Source organism: Triturus cristatus, chromosome 5_1, assembly GCF_964204655.1.
Source record: "Triturus cristatus chromosome 5_1, aTriCri1.1, whole genome shotgun sequence".
NCBI classification, from domain to species: Eukaryota; Metazoa; Chordata; class Amphibia; order Caudata; family Salamandridae; genus Triturus; species Triturus cristatus.
The window spans coordinates 613,587,688-613,605,291 of record NC_140587.1 but is presented as its reverse complement, the minus strand read 5'-3'; the positions used below and the strand labels follow the sequence as shown (position 1 = coordinate 613,605,291).

The 17,604-nt window shown below is 42.3% G+C and overlaps 1 protein-coding gene across 6 annotated transcripts in view; it reads right to left on the bottom strand.

Annotated features, from left to right (window-relative positions):
* ASPH (aspartate beta-hydroxylase) overlaps positions 1 to 17,604 on the bottom strand; it is a 675,802-nt gene that overhangs the window by 618,198 nt on the left and 40,000 nt on the right. For 2 of the 6 annotated variants that reach the window (XM_085605552.1, XM_085605550.1), the window contains exon 2: positions 17,509 to 17,575. The exons of the other annotated variants lie outside the window; for them this stretch is intronic. The gene's annotated coding sequence lies outside the window, so the exon portion shown is untranslated. The remainder of the gene's footprint in view (positions 1 to 17,508; positions 17,576 to 17,604) is intronic. 6 annotated transcript variants of the gene reach the window in all.

Below are 17,604 nucleotides of genomic sequence, written 5' to 3'. Positions count from 1 at the left end.
AAAAAGAACACAAAAAGATAACACTAGTTAGAGAAAATAAATGCCCGGACCTCAAAGTTCTTGGGGAAAATGAACGGAATTGTAATTTAGATCAATAAAATCACAGATATTAAAAACAAAAAAAATATGTAACTGGGGTACGGCTTAACCACTCAATGACTTGGCACATCACAAAAAAAGGTTGTAAACGGTCTTCTCAACTGTTTTCCGAAGAACTGAGCCCAGAAAGAAAATCTCTTAGAGCATTGAAAAGAAAATGAAGACATAATTCCACAAAGTCCAATTCGGAACACTTAAAATCTGGGAGGAATTAAAACATTTTTAAAAGAAATTAACTGCACTTTCATTATAGCTCCTTCGCAATTCTAAGTCTTGATCTTAAAGAAAGAGGAAAACTAAAAGCTCATAATAACATTTCCTTTAATCATGTAAAACTATCTAAACACTGGAAACAACCCAACCTAGCCTCTCTAGCCACAGCTATGACACCACTTTCCACTTTTTTGGACAAGCGTAGTGAATAGTTTCCTCATCCAAGGGGTTTCTCTTGACAGTTTGAAAATGGGCCAAGTTTCAACTTCAGGAAAAAAAAAATCTATCTATACATTACATGGACAGCAGTAATTTCAGACTTGCTTCAGATCTCCTTCTAGTAGCAAAAGTAATCACAAGTTGTGTTGCTATATAACTAATACATTCATGATAACCTATAAATGAATTTTAATCAGATTTCAGATCTGAATGTAGCACAGAGACAGACATGAAACATGTGATAAATGAATCTTTACAAAAATTCTAGATAAAAGCAACTCTAATTCTCTTAGATCTACTGGCTGCTTTCAACAGAGTTAGCTAAAATATACTGATTAAAACCCAATAGGAACGCAAGCCCTTTGGGGTCAAAGTACTTCTGTGGTGTACCTCGTAGCTTACAGACAGTTCAACAAATAAAAATAGGAAACTCCTTTTGAAATCCACAAAGAGTCATACAAGGTCGATCAATCAGGATTTATAAATCACGGCTAATCAACTGATAGGGTATGCAGGCACTAGCAGGTCACGGAGGTTTATTCGAACAGCCAGGTCTTGAAGGCCATTCGGAATTCCGGATGTGAGGTGATGGTACGGAGGATCGTGTGGCGGCAGTTCCAGGACAGTCTTCCACTTCTGCTAAGGTAGATGCAGGGAGTATGGGTAAGTGAAAAAGAGATGGAGCATAATCTTCTCGAAGATTGGTGGAAGTCCAGGCAGTAGGTAATGTGTGCAGGTGCTTGGTTGTGTAGAGCCTTGTGTGCGTTGGTCAGCATCTCTTCTGTACAGCGAGCCTGTATGAGTTGCCTGAGGTGGGGTGTAATGTGTGCTCGTCGTGGAAGGCCAAGGATGAGTCTGGCTTTTGCGTTCCGTATGGTCTTAAGTCTCTGTAGGTTTGCAGTGATTCCGAAGTAGAGGGCGTTGCCATAGCTCAGTCGGCTGGTGAGGTCAGCCTGTGTCACGGTGCGTCTTGTCTGTAAGGGGTAGCCACTTGAAGATCTTACGTAGCATGCGCAGAGGGAGGAAGCAGGCGGAGTAGACTGCATTTATCTGTGATTTCATGGTGGGCTTCTTGTTGTCAATGATGATTCTGAGGTTTCTGTAGTGGTCGCAGGGAGTGGGTGAAGGTCCTAGGTCTGATGGCCACAAGGAGTCGTTGGATATGTTGCTGCCAAAAATCAGTACTTCCGTCTTGTGTGTATTCAGCTGCAGGCAGTTCTTCTCCCAGTTGGTGACGTTTGACATGTACTGTGGAAGTTGGTTCTAGTGGCGTCGTCGGTGAGTGAGAGGATATGTTGGACCCCTAAGAGCCATTCTCAAATAAACAGACATTTCCTACCAAATGTATGCTAAAAACATACACCTAAATCATAAGACTCACCACATGATCTTTTTCACTTAGAAAAACCAATCAATAAAAAGAGGACTATCCATCAACTAAACGTGAAAGCTATTATGGACAAATTCCTCCTAATCTACCCCACCATCTAGGTACCAATATACCACCCTTGTTAAACTCGGGTAGTTTCCTTGTCTATAACCTGGAGATAATTGCATGCACTAAATCAGTTTTATCCTTCATAAAAGGTTAACGTTTTCAATTACACATAATCAATACAACTAAATTTGCATTAGGTTTCCGTGTAGAATGAAACCCTCCATAACAGTGCTAGGCCTGAAGAAATTAGTTCAATTCCTTTTGAGGCTTGACTAAATTAAACCTCTCTTCACAAGAATTCCCTAAAATACACTCACCCTCATTGAAAGATACTTTTAAAGCAGCAGCTAGTTCTGGAAGTAGATGTATTGAGTACATTACTCCAGTTGTAGTTACTCCAGTAGCTTCCAATGAACACAAATTCACATACACAACATCATTCACAAAGTCCTCAATATCTAGCAAAAGAAAAAAAAAAATCTCTGGAAGCCAAAGTTCTTTATGGAGTACTGAATCTGTATGCAATCGGCATTTAAGAATAGGCATTGGCAAAGTTAGTGAGCCTTGCCTGTGGCACATGGTGCCAGACCTACTTGTTTTGCAAGTGTTTGTTATGCATCTTTGCCATCATAGATGTAAAAAAAAAAAAAACTTTTTTAAAAAGGCAAGTTTGTTGGTCGGTCGTGCATGCACATCTGGAAGGCAAACTGGTAATGTTCTTTCATAAAGCATAACATCACTCAAAGACAGTCATCATGAATCCGCAAACTCAAATACACACTCTTGCGATGTTGGAATGGTTTGAAACCCATTTATAGACCCAGCCAGCATCAGTGTTTGGGGCAAATGGAACACTAGGGGAAGAGCAGGATTTTAAATAAAGAGTGGAAGGTAAAGCAGGGGAACAGAGAAAGCAAGGTAAGAGAGGAAAAAAAAAAAAATAGTCCTACATGCACTGTAATGTCCTTACACCAGCAGTGGACAACAACTCATTCAATCAAAACGTGGTGAGACATTAATGCTCCTCTGTGCAGGACGAACACAAGAAAATGGAGGAAGCCATCAATGTAGGGGCAAGAAACAGAGATAAACAAGAAAACTATCCAATCATGAGCAAGGGTGGAACTTTAAGTATAGAACATACAATAGCACACATTAGTGAAGCTCTGCTTTCTCCATTAAAGCAAGGTTTGTGCAAGAAGATAGGGCTTTTCGGGTTACCACGAGGTTCTCCACCAGCTCCAACTCTTGACCCTCTACCATAACTGACCAAGAACGATTCTCAAATAAACAGACATTTCCCACCAACGTATGCCAGTAACACCCAACTATAAAAAAATAAACAGTCTACAGATAAAATTTCTGACTTAGGAAACACACTTCAAACTATTGAAATTGAAGACTACTATGGCCGAATTAATCCTAACCTGCCGATAGGCAATACCTAAAAAAAAAAAAATATATATAACACAAACACACCTTATGATCATCATAATGCTCCCTAGATCTTAAATACGCTGCCTCCCTGCCAACTAAATATTCAATGATTAAGAGAAAAAAAACTATTATTTTTCCTCGAACGTGAGTCATACTAACTTAGAAAGTTCTGATTAGGTTAAAGTAGTATCCATTATCCAGTTAACAAAAGATCGCTTCCTTCCAAAACATCAAGCGTAAAATGAGTAACTTGAAGACACAAAGTTCGCATGGAATTGCAATAACAATCTATGTCCCGCCCTCACCTAGCATATGAGAACAACTGGTCTGTTAGTATCCCCAACTGCAAATTTCGTTTAATGGCAGATTGTGGAGTATATGGTCATGATTTCACATTATGCATATTGTACATGTTCTTGTTCTCTGTACGGTGCTTAGAAGCATGTGGGCCTAACATATGCAACAAAAAAAAGGCTGGAGACTAAGAATCAAGTAAGAGGATTAAAAAAAGATCAGACAACTTATTTTAAAAACAGACTGGGAAATATTTAAAAATATATAGGAGAATAGGAGTGATGCTATGAAAAGCTTACTAACCATAGGAGGAGAGAAATATTTCAAAGCATTGCGTCTAAGGTGGCTATAAGCTCATTACAACAAGCCTTTTTACAAAAAAGGATAAATGATTCTACTTTTTTTCCTCTTCCGCGTCTCAGAACGACAGATAATGTGAGGGGACATATATTGCACCAATGCATTTTCAATGTGTTTCCCTTACATTTCTTGTCCTGCACTGTTGCAAAGTGTCACTGCTACGGTTCTTGTTCCGAGTCTCACTAAGGGATATTACCATAAGTCCTGTTAGACTTGGCATCTTTTGGCGTGTTTACCCTGAGTTTTTTGCTTTCTGACCTCCCGGTTCTGGCTCGGTTTGTGCTGGCTTAGTGTTTCTGCGCACTTTTCTCACTGCTAATCAGTGGTAAAGTGCAAGTGCTCCTGTGGTAAAATGTGTTATGGATTGTTGTTTCCATGATTGGCCTGTTTGATTTATGTGTCAGTCCCTAGTAAAGTGCACTGCGTGTGTCAGGGCCTGTGAATCAAATGCTGTTGTGGGCTGTAGCACAGGATTGTGCCACCCACACGAACGGCCCGTAAAAGGTAACTCAGACCCACCATTGCAGAGTCTGTGCGCAGTTTGTAACTGCCATGTCGACTTGGCCAGTGCACACACTTGCCTGTCCCTCACCTTCCCTGTTACATGTCAGCCACTCCTAAGGTAGGCCCCAGGTACCCCTGTGGCCCGAGTGCAGTGTATGTGAAAGGTAGGACATTCCCTGGTGTGTGTGTGGTATGTCCTGATAGTGAACTACAGCCAATTTTGTTTTTCGCCATTGCAAGGCGACCTGTTCCCCATAGGACAGAATAGGGAGTTTGTTTATAACATCTTATAAACATAACTGGCCCGGGGAATTAGGTAGGAAAACAAAGTTTAGTATGCCTGAACTCAGAATCTAAAGATGCATCTTTTAATGAAGGCGATTTTTACATTCTGTGTTTGAAAATACCACTTTTAGAAAGTAGGTATTTTCTTGCTCAGTCATCCCGTGTGCCTCTGCTGGAATGTAGATTGCCTGTCTGGGTTTTGGATGATAGAAGGCTGGGGAGCAGGAGTGGCTCCAAATAATCTGGGTGGGTCAGGAAAGGGCTGAATATACCTAATCTGCAATTGGGGAAGGGGGAAGGGGGGGGGGGGAAGAGATTTCCTTGCACCTCAAAGGGCCTGGTCTGCCTCTGACCATATGCCATCTCCACCTCCTGCCAGGAAGTCCCACCAGAGAAGGCAGAACTGGTTCTGGCTGGGCACAGACTCTCTGCCTAAGAGATCAAAGGATTTTGGGATATAAATATTGGGGCCCAGACCCCCGACTTTTAGAACTCTTTTGGATCAAGAAGACTGCCAAGAAGAGCTGGAGAAGCTGTGAGGACGAACTACCACTTTGCTGTGTGCTTTGCTGTGTTGGCCTGCAGTGGCTGCTTCGGTCTTGGGCAGTGAAAGGACTGGAGTGAACTTTCTGCAATCTACTTTTGTGAGTTTCTCCAAGGGCTTGAGGTAGAACTTGCCCCCTGTTCAAGAAGTCTCAGGAACAGCAAAGACTTCAAGCTCTTCTGCCCTCAGCACTGGGAACTGTGTGTTTTGTGCTGCAACAGAGGAAAAAGCAACCCAATGCCGCTGCTGACTCCGTGTCCTGAAGGCACCGCAACGCCTCACCAACTACGCCTCCTGACGCCGCCAAAGAGCCACTGCTCGCACCACGACCTGTGGGCACTGCACTCCGCACCACCTCGCTTCACAACAACGTGTTGGTATCCCGGACGACGCTCCACGCTGACATCTACGCCGCTGCTTGCACCGTGGTTCAAGGGCACCGCTCGTAAAGTTACACGACGCACCGCCCTCATCCTGCACCGCAGTCTTGGCTTACCGACGCCGGCACGATCGACTCCAGTTCGTCAGCCAACAACAGCGCTTCAGCCACGACACCGCTGCTGCTTGCACAGTGACCTGCCAGCACAGCGGCGAGCACCGCCTTCACCTCGCACCGCGACCCTGGTCTCACAGACCCCATCTGATGCCGCCACCGAGCGGGGAGTTCGACCTACAAAGCATGTGACTTCAAGAGCCCCAACGACTCCTGCACCGACCTCCGGAACCAAAACCGTCCTGCGGATGCCGTGCTTTCGGAAGCTCAACGAGAGGTCGCCGACGCCCTGCATTTCTAAAAAGGTACTGTTTGCGGGTCTTCCCAACACTGTAGCTGGCCCACGACGCCGCGGTCAGCCAGAACTGTTTGGATTTCTTTGCTTACGACGCCGTGATAGCCCCGGACGGAGCTAGCGACATCAAGGAACTATTTTTCAAGCATATTTTGATAATTTAACATTTTTAACTACTGTATTGTGGATTTTTATCGTTTTTGGTCTAGTCTTAAATATACAAAAATATTGGATATTTTTCTAAACTGGTGTGGTATCCTTTTCTAGAGCTTACATTGTATTACTGTTGGTTATGTGCAAATGCTTTACACACTGCCTTTAAGGTAAGCCGGACTGCTCGGTCCAGGCTACCAAGGGGGTGATCAGGGGTTATTTTAGGAGTGTAACTCCCTTATCCAGACTAGAATGGTGGTTTCTACCAGACTTTGGCACATGCCATAGCCGACCAAAAATCCCATTTCTAACAAGTCCTAATATATTACCTTGAACAGTCTTGTAAAGCTATAAATGATTTCTGTACCCGAGCAGATACTGGTTAATATGTGGAGTGTAGCGATCCAAGGACTAGGAAGACAAATTTCAAGAAACCTGTGAAAAGCGATTTTGCACGCTGGCATCTAATGAGCCCTGACAAAAGGTTAATGGGGTTTTAAAGGAGAAAATATGGTGGGTAGAGGCGACCACAATGTGACAAGTGACCAGATATTCAACTGCTGGTCCAATTTAAGAATCCTTGGAAATGAATCGATTCCAGAAGGACTCACTTTGGATGGTCTACTGTTTTGCAAAGCAAGTACTATCTAAAGAGAAAAATAACTTTAGAACTTGATTTTTATCAGGAATTCCTACAAAGTGGAAAAAATACACAAAGATAGCCTTCAGGTGGTTGATATAAAGCTTCGGAGTTCGTGAGAGTTCATCCAATTATACGATTTCCTTTGCTCTTGCATCAAATGATTTTGGAAATAACATTTTAAGACTGGTCTCTTGGTTTATAAATGCCGAATGTGTGTGAAGAGCATGGGCGGCTCCTCTGTTTGAGCGGAGAAGTGTCGCCCCCACAAACGAAAGTCCAAGGCCAGAGCTGAAAAATAAAATGGCAATAAACTTTTAACTTTTTATTTTTCAGCAACCGACATGTTCCGAACTAAGCATCAGGGCGGGGCCAGTGCTGAGTGGCAGCAGGGAGCAGTGTGCCCGAAGTAGAAAATGTGCATGTCCCTTTGGCCGGCCGTCTTGTGGCGGCCAGCCAGGCATGTGCAATTTAAACCTCTCTAACCTAGTTTTCTTAAGACTGCAAAGGCCTCTAGTGCTGAGCACCGATCGATGCCGCTCCCACCAATAGCGCTGATCTCATGCGGCAAGATAGCAGCACCAGGAAGTAGGAAGCCTGCCTCGAGGAGAGAAGGATCAAGGAGGACGTAGCGCTGGCAGAAAAGGTATATTACTTTTCTTTCCTTTATTGTATCTTTATGTGCCCTCCCTCACCCACCCCTCGGGACACACCAGCCGCCACTGATTAAGAGCGCTCAATGTTTTATTTATAAACATTTTGTGCGACTAGTGTGCTTGGTATCATTAATCAACAATCTGTGATGCGACTGTGTGTAAAAAGTAGTCTTACTTGCAACTACATGAAAGGGACTGGTTGCCATGTGTTTAGAGTTCTTGTGCAAACGTGGACAAAAGTACACACAAACCACTTTTGAGTTGGAAATTCATCAGTGGACGAACGTTTAAAAAAAGGCCATTGGACTGACTGACTAATGAAAGACACCTTAGTTTTGTTTTCATAGGCCCCAGTGGGTGTCAAAGAACACGCTTACGAAAAAAGATATGCAAGGAAAAATGACATAACTAACATTTGTTATGTAGCTTACTAGCATTACAGATCACATGCTCTGTATGCATCTGCAATTATGCGTTTCTGAATGGATTGGTTCATTTATGAAACAACTCAAAACATTGGTGGTGGTTATTAGAAACCTCTTCAAATCAAGTACTTTGACTTTATGCAGTCGGTTAAAAAGTAATGACAACCGTGTCAATTTCATTTTCCAAGTCGGATAAGGAGTCCTATGCTAAAGGATGACTCTTTACCAACTCAAAGAAAGCAGGTCAATGGCGTCCTAACAGATGTTCATTCTTTCCTCTTCATATAGCCTGTCGAAGGAGCTAAACACACCCTCAGAATTCCAAATCAACCCTGTATTCACGGAGTGAAATACATATTGTAAAATGACTTGTGTATATTTATGGGTAGTTTACTTTCAAACAAATACTAGGTTATAAATGTTTTCTAAATGGCTGAGTAACGATTTCCGGGTGTCCCTAAATAAACTCCATCACTCAAGTTCAGAGACATTAAATCTGCACAACGGACCCTGGGCTGATTTACAGTTAGGAGGATGCGAAGGACCAGGAACTTTAAGTATGGAATGACTAAAACCAAATGGGAGAGTCATACTAATCTGTTCCATTTGGGTCCTATGAAGAAAATTATGATACACGATTGCCTCCATTCTCCTGCAGGTATCAGAGGAACTACCAGAAAAGCTTAAGGAAATATCCTGTATTTGTTTTTCAATACACTATTTCCCTCTTGAGAAGAACGTACATCAAGGCATATTTTTGTATATGAAGGATACAAATCACCCCTTTAAGAGGGCCTCAGTTGCTTAGTTTTGTCACATCTATCATATGTTACCGACACTGAGAGAAGCATCGGATTGACCCAAAACCAAATTCTTAGAAAGACTTTCCCTTAGGTAACGGTTATTAACTCTCCATTCACTGCAACAACCACTATATCCCTCTTTGCACACTACATCCTCCACCTCACCTTTCCCCTAGACCCATAGCCAGTGAGCCAGTCCTACAATGGTCTGAAATAAATATCATCCATGCTGAATGTCAGTTCACAAAGTCCGAGGTCTTGCAGTCCCATAAGTCTTTTAAAATGGGATATTTCTCCTAAATGTCAGAATTGTGTCCATGCTGGTTTCTGTGAACTACTTCTTTGACTGCATTTATGCCCAACATTAGAAAGTTAGAGCAGAACTCGATTTTTGAAGCTAAATAGTAAATCCCAGAAGGTACACTCTTTCACGGCCTTTCTAATCTCTAGAACAAATTTCCCTTGACAACTGAACAGTAGGCGTACAGATTAAGAACTGTATGGGTCTGTCACCAAAGGAAGCCATTTGCTAAAACCTATTTGCAGGCCTTACGCCAACAAACTGGATCCATTATCAAACATTCACCTACCACAAAGTATTTATACCTCTTATCTTATATTTGATGCAATGATACACGAAACTATGTGTCCTTGAGGACAATGACAGCACAGTAATCAACCTCTACTGGCAAGGTTAGTCTTCACATAATGGATTAACCAACACAACTTCTGACCTCACCTCAAAGACCCTTTTTTGGGAGAAGGGACGTTGAGGCAACACGGATTACACACCTTATGTTGTCACCTGTGGAGATTTTCAAAGTCCCCCATTATGAGGAGTGCCTCCTTCCTTTCCAAAATGAAATCTATGTGGTTAACCTTTGCAACGGTAGGTCTTGGTCAGTTATTCTTCTAGTTTGGCCGAGAATTCTCTGACGAGACAATTTTTGGGGGTGTGCAGCACACACTAGTCTGAGTCGATGGTGTTTTACACCTAATGGTAAACCCCAGTCTTTCATGAATAGAGGGCTGAGTTTAGGGGGTGGATACCTTCCCCCTGTTTAGTTTGACCTCCACTTGATATCCCTCCCACTTCTGCTCTATGTCCTGCATAACACTCCATATAAGATCCCTCCCTAAATTCTTGAGGAAAATGGACCATGACATACACCAAGTACTGTTTGATGGGGGCAGCTTGAGAATAGCACTGTGTAAACTCCAGAGAGGGGTCTATGAAGCGGGGCTGGTAGCCCCCAACATACTCAAATATTATTGGGCTGTGCTGTTGGTGGCAGTCAATGACTGGGTATTTGCTGACCGTTCAGAGCCCGGGTATCATGTAAAGGGAGACTCTATGGGAGGCAGGTGCTACCTGCAGGCTCTATATCGGAGAGGGCGGGAGCATTCCCTGCCAACGCACACCCAGACTCTTGAGGGTGTGGCACGAGGCTACCAAATATCAGTTCTTGCTTGGTTCAGTTGAGGATACTACACCATAATACTAATCTAGACCACTTCTGCACCGACAGGGGAGGTGTGACACTGCTCTATGCCTCAGGGGCTGCAGACAAATGGGCACCTTTTTCCATATACTATGGGATTGCCCCGAAATTCAACATTATTGGGCGGGAAATGTGTGGATAATGGCCTAGGTCACTGGTCTGACTGTGCCTCTGGAGGCTAAATGGCATCTCATGAACATCACTGGTGAGGAGGTATGGCCCAGATAAACAAAGATTTGGCTGGTGGTGGCTTCAGAGGTAGCTAAGCGTAATATAGCATGTGCGAAGGGGTAGGTATGCCTCCCAATATTGAAGATTGGGAGACTGATATGGACTGGGGTCAACAGAGCATGCCGTCTATCACAGCAGGGGCTGCCCTAAGAAATGGGGAAAGGTCTGGGGTAGTTGGAGTACTAATCACAAAGAAACCAGAGTGGGAGTAGATATGTGTTGTTGTATTAATTTAATCTTGTGGGTGTACTAACACCGGTGTACATTGAGAAGTCACCGCACACAACAATTATTGCTTTCCTATATGTAATTTGGTCTGCTCCTTCACCTGCATATACTGTACATTCAATCCATCAACTGAAACTCCTGTATAATGAGCAACTGTTCTCTTCCATGGGTTTTAATTGCACCTTGAAACTAGTGGAATTCACGGGCTGCTATGTTGGTTTCTCTCAGCCGTGTCCTAGGCATACTAAATACACGTTGCTTGTATCTAAGATTAGCTGCCAGTTACCAAATGTGTGTCTATTAAAGAATATTCAAGAATTCAGCTGACATCTGGTAAGAACATAATGAATATGACTGCTGCTAGATTTCGTTTCTCAATGGGCCTTAGCTGTCTTATGATGCTATTTTTGGATGAGTTTTATAAGCTCTATATCCGCCTGCTATCGATGGGTGTATCTACACAGGATGGTGATGGAATTAGCAATAAACCAAATTATTCATGCTGCATGTTCACCTTTTATCCCACAGCATCTGAGCTATTACTTCTCTTACAAAACGAAGGGCTTTGTGGAACCTATAAAAGTGAAAATATTTTCCTTGTAATAACCAAAAGAGACAGACAGTGTCAACATGTTCCCGAAACTAGACCAGATCCTACATGGAAGTTCAACTTTCAGTGTAACTGCTTAATGAGAAAGTGTCTGCTCCGCACACTAAAGGCTTATTTCTTTCAAGATAGTTTTCACTTATCTGAGTGAGATGTTTGAGGTAAGTTTTCAATTTTGCCGCCAGTACATTGTGTGCGTCTGTCATTCTCAATGTGTGCGTGCCTGTGTGCATGTGTCCGTGTGTCCGTCTGTCTGTCGGTGCGTGCATCTGTGTGCGCGTAAGCATGTGCGCGTAAGCATGTGCCCGTCTGTGTGTAATTTATTTCAATGCATTACAAATTGAAAACTAAATTCATTGGTATTTTCAGGAAACGGGTACTGTACTTTTGTGGTTGTGTGTATATGTATACACACACACTAATATACCAATCCAAAGCTGGAATACAGTGCCTGGAGTGGTAAAAGGCTTTGGCCATTTTACAGCTCGGCATGGATAGCACTGTGCTAATCCTATGCTGAAAGCCTTTGCTGTAGAAATAGCAAAAGACTTTACGCCCCTTTCTATCCCGACGTAGATGGCACTGTGCTAATCCTACGCTTAAAGACTGATAGAAAAGCAGACATTTGAGGTGAGCAAATTTAGAGTGTTGCTGGTGTTGAGAGAGCTCTATACTGGAGCTGCTTTCCACCTAAACTTGAGAACTACCCAGAGTTCTCTGCTTCTTTTTTTGCATAATTTATGCTTCACTCTATGCCTGAAAGGGTTTGGTTTTGACACAAACATGGCCATATTACACTTATTTATGTAAGTTTATGTTATTTACAAGACTAAATGTAAAATATAGCTTTTAGATAACAAGGGCCAAGCAATTACTAAACCCAGAAATAGGCTTGGCACAAAGTTCACGTAATGTAATCACACAATCCGTACAAAGTAAATGAAACTTTAGAAACATGCTATAAAAAAAAAAAAAAGATGTGCGTGCTGAAAACTGTTCTATGTAATCAAAATTACGCTGTTAGATGGAAGGTAAGAAAGAATCATTCATCTGCAATACAAGTGCTTCTTCAAATCATCTCCCTGAGGGACTTTGAAAGGCTCTGAGCACCAAGTAACATCTTTGGGAATTTAAAACGGGGTAACACGAAGAATAATACACAACGGCAGCAAATTTGAATCAACAGCACCTTTATTCGCGAACGAGTGTCATGAAGAGCAGCCTTCTGAACTGGAACAACCTGAACGGATTGCAAGAGTTTTGCACCACACTGCCGCAATTTTGGCATAGTTGCAGGGCTAGAGGAAACCATTATTGAATGAACTACTGACTCCTTACTCCATTTCATGCTGCATTAAGAGCACAAGAAACCAATGAAAGAAGTTCTGCTACAAACGAAGACTGTGGCGTCAGAAATCTTGTATGGATTGATACTCTGAAAACAAAAGTCACATTCAGAAGACCTAAAATAAAATCTGGCTACATTTTGAGAAAATACTAGTAAAAAAGGAATGTGGTTATAGGATCCAGTTTTGAAAAAAGTAGTACCAATGCAAGTTTCAGAGCGTGCACAAATCCATGCATCCTAGGTTAACAAGTACAGAGGTCGCGTGCATGGTTGAACAAGACAAAGAAGGCACAACAAAACAGTTATATAGAGAAGATTCAGAGACAAACACACCAATACAATACTAAGCCATCAAATACCTATATTACCTTTTTCCCCCAGCAGGCCTATTTTCCACCTTTATTGAAGCAGTTTTTAAGAGTAAACACTTCAAGCGTTGAACGTTCTCATAATCAGAAACACTTTGGAGCCAATTTAGTGTCTGTAGTTCAACTGGCTGGCATACTTAGAGATCACTGCCGGTCCAGCAGTCATGTCTGTGCCTTCAGAGGAACCGCCGTCACAATAGATTCTGTGATGAAACATTACAGCAGCACACCAAACTTTTTTTTTTTCTTTTGGAAAACAAACTCATAAACTGGAAGTTTGCTTTTGAAAAATAAAAACGAATAACCCCTCCCCCCCCACACCCTGGCAGCGATCTACCAAGGTCTGGGGTACTTTTAAGGTCTCGCCTAGGCAGCGCTTGCGCGATCTCTTCGAGACATGCTGTATTCCAGATATGTGTATAAAGCTCCGCCTACTTCCCGCCCATCTTTTTAATTGGCTCCGGTCCCTGTCCTTTGTAAATGGTGGCTTTTCATTGGTTATTAGGCTGTGTAGTCCCTCCTTAGTACCTCCCTGTCTTTTTGTTACCTCCCATGAGGACACCCCCTATTACATGTGTTGTTACGCCCCAGGTTTTAATTACAATTGCTAGGCACTATTTTCTTAAAGGCCTTCTGACAGGACACTCACTTGGTCCTCAAAAAGGTTGGCAGTGATTACTTAACTCGCTAGCACATCCCACATTTATATTAGAACTTCTATAAATTTCCCTTTAACAGCTCCACAAAGTATAACCTAATCCAGAATTAATATAATAATTATTTTGTCACATTTCAAAGCTACTAATTGTATATACTGATGTACTGTGGTACTGTCTTGCATTATGGGTAGGGTGGATTTACCAGATCTTCAAAGTTTATGATGCCCACTAGGGACATCTAGGCGCAGCTTACGGTGCTGCACCTACACATCTCACATTTATATTAGACCTTCTATAAGTTTCCCTTCTTCAGCTTCACATAGAGTACAACTTAATCAGAATTAATATAATTCTGTTGTCACATTTCATAGCTATTAATTGTATATATGGACATAGCTATTTGAATGTACTTGTCGTACTGTCTAGCATGCAATGCTTTAGGGGAGTACCATATGTGACCAACAGTTTTATGCTCACTAGGGACATCTAGGTGCAGCTTCCAGTACTGCAACTACACATCTATATTAGACCTTCTATAAATTTCCCTTCATCAGCTCCACATAAAGTACAACCTAATCCGGAATTAATATAATAATTCTTTTGTCACATTTCAAAGCTACCAATTGTATATATTGAATGTACTGTGGTACAGTCTTCCATGCTATGCATTATGGGTGGGGTGGATTTACCAGATCTTTAAAGTTTATGATGCTCACTAGGGACCTCTAGGAACAGCTTGCGGTACTGCACCTAGACATGCAATGCTGGTGCGTTGCTCACTAGGCGAGCTCTAGGAGCAGCTTGCAGTACTGCACTGAGACATACAATGCTGGTTCCTGGCTCACTATGCAATCATTTGCAATGCACTAGGTCGCGCATTACTGAAAGTATGAGCTATTGGTGTTGCATGATTATTTGCAACACCAATACCTCAAACTATCAGTTACCTCAAACTATCAGTACTGCGAGACCTATTGTATTGCAAATGCTTGTTCTGTTTGGTACCAGCAGGTTTTTTTCTGGCTGTGATTAACAGGGGAAAAAATGTATATACCCCATCAGAGTCTGCTTTCAGACATGAAGATACAATCCTCAACTATAGTCCAATCGCAGAAAAGAAACACAAGATTAAAGTAACAAAGACATCCATTAATCGAAATACAATGGGAGCTCGGCAACCATTGATCTTTCCATTATGTCCCCAAACCACTTCATTTCTATTGTTATAGTGCATGTGGAAAAATAGATTTGTAAGGTCCTTAAAATTAATTTTAAACCTTGACTAATTTAGTGGTTGCAACTGTTAACATTTTGTCAGTGAGAAAAAGCATACAGCCTTCCGTTTTCTAGTCCTGGTTGGTAATAGTAAGGTGACTCCACCTTGAAAGAAATCACCCATGCTGCCCCTCCCACTAAGCATGATATTTTGCCCCTCCAAAAGGAGGGACATAATAGTTCTGCACTCTTCTACCAAAACCTTTTATGGTCACTCTGCAGAAATAGGCACCAGACCATCAGAAGATATTTTTTCAAATGTAAATGCTAGGTGGCCCTCTGTTGCTCACCCCAAGGCAGATGTGTCTGACTAGGTTAGGCCAAGGGCTGATCTGGATGTTAACCTAACTCTCAGGGAGGCAAGTGAAGGGGGATCACAAGAATTAGGTAGGACATCAACAAAGAATAAAAGGGGGAATCTTTCTCCACAGGCATGAGTAAGGACCAGAGGAATTGGAGCACATTACCATAAAGGAGCCCCAGTCACTTTTTGCAACTGTGGTAGACCCATCTTCGGCCTAGCATATGCTGCTACACAAAAAGCAAAATTCAGTGCAGTGCCATCAGAAGCATGCCGCTGACCATCTTGATTTGGGTTTCATAATTATCGGGTGTTTACCATCCCACAATGACAAAGGGGTCCAGGTGAAGCACAGCAGGCTGGGCTATCCGTTAATTTATTGCCCACCACCTCCCTTTAGAACTTTCTTATATCCAAGGGCCAAATATTGGTATGTATTTATAGGCTTGGTAGCCTGGCTGGATCAGACTTCCGCCTGACCTACAGAGAGCAGTGCAACTACTGTAGCAAACGCTGAGAAACAAAAGAGAACACTGCTCTTTGGAATTAATACAAGCTACTAGGACACTGTGCTAGAATAGATTGGTCTAGTCTACGTTTTATCTCCATGACGCTTTCATTCATTTGTATTTATTAATAAGCTGCTGAGAACATTTGGACAAGAAATGCTATATGTGGTGTGAACAAGATGGTTTCCAAGGATTAGAGTGGATGACGACAGAGAATGATAACCCATGAAGGTGAGAGAGGGTCCAGGTAACTGTGAAGACACACCAGCTTATAACCTGGAGGCCCAGAAGCACATTACACTGTTCAAGAGAAAGACCATAGAGCTGTGAATGCATTTAGACAGAGTAAATTGATGGTAAACTGCACGGTCGTTCTTTGTTCAGACAGTTCTTGAGGATCTACTTGGAAGCAGTCAGACGTAAATGACCTCAAGGCCGATGGAACGCAGTTCTGTGCAAGAATGTCCACAGAGTTGCAGATTTGTCACTAGGAGCAGGTAAAGACTCACATCCAGGAATATCAACGGCTATGGTCCATATCACTGAAGTGAGTGGGTGGTCGTGTAGGAGGAGGAATCAGAGGCAATTGTAATGCAAGTTAGTACTGAAGTTAAAGACAAGCACAAGGGCCGTTTCAGTGCAGTTAATTTTTAAGAACCATGTCTGTAGGAAGGTGCATAGGTTGCTTATTCAATCTGGAAGTAAACTGAAGGAAACCATCTCAAGGGTTTCATTGATACAATTGAGAATGGAGATGAGCAAGTCATTTAAGGAAAGGAGGCGGCTGACTGATAATTTTGAGAATAGGGATCACAACAGTAGTTTTAAAGCAACGAGTACAGGTACTGATGATGAGGGACAAGTTGATTTATCAGAAGTAGTACTCAAAGGCACGGATGTGTGAGTTTCAATGTTTCTGTGGCAGAGCAAAGGAACAGGCATGTCACATGAGGGGGCTTGTCTGAATGATGCAGGCTGAATGAATTTTAATAGAGTATCTGTATATCTGTGGAGTGGTGTTTCAATATAGATCTCTCAGAGGCTGGGTTCTCTACAGAGGGAGAACTGAACGAATTGTGAAGGGGAGCAAATGGTGTGGGTGAGGGGGGAACCGAGGCTCTGATCATTGTACCTGTAACCTTATTTGAGAAGGCGGATGAAAAGCAACAGTCCGGAGTAAAAGAGGGTAAACTAAGTTAGATGATCTAGGTCATTTGCCAGGGACCAGCTGCAGAGGAAACAATACGACATTTGTATGGAACAGCGGTTCTGTTGGTCTTCCTTTCGCAGCTCTTCCCACCTGAACACCCAGGAAGGATCGTACATGCTCCTCCCAATCCATCAGTTTTACATAACATATTTAAAGTTCAATAGCGTGTGAGAGTGGTCATCAGCCACAAGATGCAAGGGAAAATCCTCACCTTATACTCTGGGTTTGAATGTGGTTTACCAAATGAATTAATATATGCTTAAATTAGCTCATGGACTGTTAGTTGGGACTTCAGCTAAAAATGCAATTGTGGGTCTAATGGACAACAAGAAGGCATGCACACACAGAAAGCACGCTGTTTTGGATGCATTTGAACACCATGAGCAATCACTGCAGACCACACACCAGTTACCAGTTTATAATCGCCATCAGGGAAGAACCAATCAGGTAAAGATAGATTTATTTGCTGGATAAAACCGCTAAAAAGAAGAATCCAGAATAAAGGTTA